This window comes from Mus caroli, unplaced genomic scaffold (assembly GCF_978045245.1).
Source record: "Mus caroli unplaced genomic scaffold, Mus_caroli_1 scaffold_25, whole genome shotgun sequence".
NCBI classification, from domain to species: domain Eukaryota; kingdom Metazoa; phylum Chordata; class Mammalia; order Rodentia; family Muridae; genus Mus; species Mus caroli.
In genome coordinates this window covers 6,834,472-6,837,545 of record NW_028227280.1, presented here as the reverse complement: position 1 = coordinate 6,837,545, position 3,074 = coordinate 6,834,472, and positions in this window count along the sequence as shown.

The following is a 3,074-nucleotide window of genomic DNA, read 5'->3' as shown; positions in this document are numbered from 1 at the left end:
TATACTATATACTACACTGTGCGTTTCTTAAATTCTAAGTTTTTCAGTGCAACTCACTCATATACTATGTACTACACTGTGCGTTTCTTATATTCTAAGTTTTTCAGTGCAACTCACTCATATACTATGTACTACACTGTGCGTTTCTTATATTCTAAGTTTTTCAGTGCAACTCACTCATATACTATGTACTACACTGTGCGTTTCTTATATTCTAAGTTTTTCAGTGCAACTCACTCATATACTATGTACTACACTGTGCGTTTCTTATATTCTAAGTTTTTCAGTGCAACTCACTCATATAGTATGTACTACACTGTGCGTTTCTTAGATTCTAAGTTTTTCAGTGCAACTCACTCATATACTATATACTACACTGTGCGTTTCTTAAATTCTAGGTTTTTCCGTGCAACTCACTCATATACTATGTACTAAAATGTGCGTTTCTTATATTCTAAGTTTTTCAGTGCAACTCACTCATATACTATGTACTACACTGTGCGTTTCTTATATTCTAAGTTTTTCAGTGCAACTCACTCATATACTATGTACTACACTGTGCGTTTCTTATATTCTAAGTTTTTCAGTGCAACTCACTCATATACTATGTACTACACTGTGCGTTTCTTATATTCTAAGTTTTTCAGTGCAACTCACTCATATACTATGTACTACACTGTGCGTTTCTTATATTCTAAGTTTTTCAGTGCAACTCACTCATATACTATGTACTACACTGTGCGTTTCTTATATTCTAAGTTTTTCAGTGCAACTCACTCATATACTATGTACTACACTGTGCGTTTCTTATATTCTAAGTTTTTCAGTGCAACTCACTCATATACTATGTCCTACACTGTGCGTTTCTTATATTCTAAGTTTTTCAGTGCAACTCACTCATATACTATGTACTACACTGTGCATTTCGTGTAATGCGGGTTTTTCAGTAAATTCTAAGTTTTTCAGTGCAACTCACTCATATACTATGTACTACACTGTGCGTTTCTTATATTCTAAGTTTTTCAGTGCAACTCACTCATATACTATGTACTACACTGTGCGTTTCTTATATTCTAAGTTTTTCAGTGCAACTCACTCATATACTTAATACTACACTGTGCGTTTGTTATATTCTAAGTTTTTCAGTGCAACTCACTCATATACTATGTACTACACTGTGCGTTTCTTATATTCTAAGTTTTTCAGTGCAACTCACTCATATACTATGTACTACACTGTGCGTTTCTTATATTCTAAGTTTTTCAGTGCAACTCACTCATATACTATGTACTACACTGTGCGTTTCTTATATTCTAAGTTTTTCAGTGCAACTCACTCATATACTATGTACTACACTGTGCGTTTCTTATATTCTAAGTTTTTCAGTGCAACTCACTCATATACTATGTACTACACTGTGCGTTTCTTATATTCTAAGTTTTTCAGTGCAACTCACTCATATTCATATACTATGTACTACACTTTGCGTTTCTTATATTCTAAGTTTTTCAGTGCAACTCACTCATATACTATGTACTACACTGTGCATTTCGTGTAATGCGGGTTTTTCAGTAAATTCTAAGTTTTTCAGTGCAACTCACTCATATACTATGTACTACACTGTGCGTTTCTTATATTCTAAGTTTTTCAGTGCAACTCACTCATATACTATGTACTACACTGTGCGTTTCTTATATTCTAAGTTTTTCAGTGCAACTCACTCATATACTTTGTACTACACTGTGCGTTTCTTATATTCTAAGTTTTTCAGTGCAACTCACTCATATACTATGTACTACACTGTGCGTTTCTTATATTCTAAGTTTTTCAGTGCAACTCACTCATATACTATGTACTACACTGTGCGTTTCTTATATTCTAAGTTTTTCAGTGCAACTCACTCATATACTATGTACTACACTGTGCGTTTCTTATATTCTAAGTTTTTCAGTGCAACTCCCTCATATACTATGTACTACACTGTGCGTTTCTTATATTCTAAGTTTTTCAGTGCAACTCACTCATATACTATGTACTACACTGTGCGTTTCTTATATTCTAAGTTTTTCAGTGCAACTCACTCATATACTATGTACTACACTGTGCATTTCGTGTAATGCGGGTTTTTCAGTAAATTCTAAGTTTTTCAGTGCAACTCACTCATATACTATGTACTACACTGTGCGTTTCTTATATTCTAAGTTTTTCAGTGCAACTCACTCATATACTATGTACTACACTGTGCGTTTCTTATATTCTAAGTTTTTCAGTGCAACTCACTCATATACTTTGTACTACACTGTGCGTTTCTTATATTCTAAGTTTTTCAGTGCAACTCACTCATATACTATGTACTACACTGTGCGTTTCTTATATTCTAAGTTTTTCAGAGCAACTCACTCATATACTATGTACTACACTGTGCGTTTCTTATATTCTAAGTTTTTCAGTGCAACTCACTCATATACTATGTACTACACTGTGCGTTTCTTATATTCTAAGTTTTTCAGTGCAACTCACTCATATACTATGTACTACACTGTGCGTTTCTTATATTCTAAGTTTTCAGTGCAACTCACTCATATACTATGTACTACACTGTGCGTTTCTTATATTCTAAGTTTTTCAGTGCAACTCACTCATATACTATGTACTACACTGTGCGTTTCTTATATTCTAAGTTTTTCAGTGCAACTCACTCATATACTATGTACTACACTGTGCGTTTCTTATATTCTAAGTTTTTCAGTGCAACTCACTCATATACTATGTACTACACTGTGCGTTTCTTATATTCTAAGTTTTTCAGTGCAACTCACTCATATTCATATACTATGTACTACACTTTGCGTTTCTTATATTCTAAGTTTTTCAGTGCAACTCACTCATATACTATGTACTACACTGTGCGTTTCTTATATTCTAAGTTTTTCAGTGCAACTCACTCATATACTTTGTACTACACTGTGCATTTCTTATATTCTAAGTTTTTCAGTGCAACTCACTCATATACTATATACTACACTGTGCGTTTCTTAAATTCTAAGTTTTTCAGTGCAACTCACTCATATACT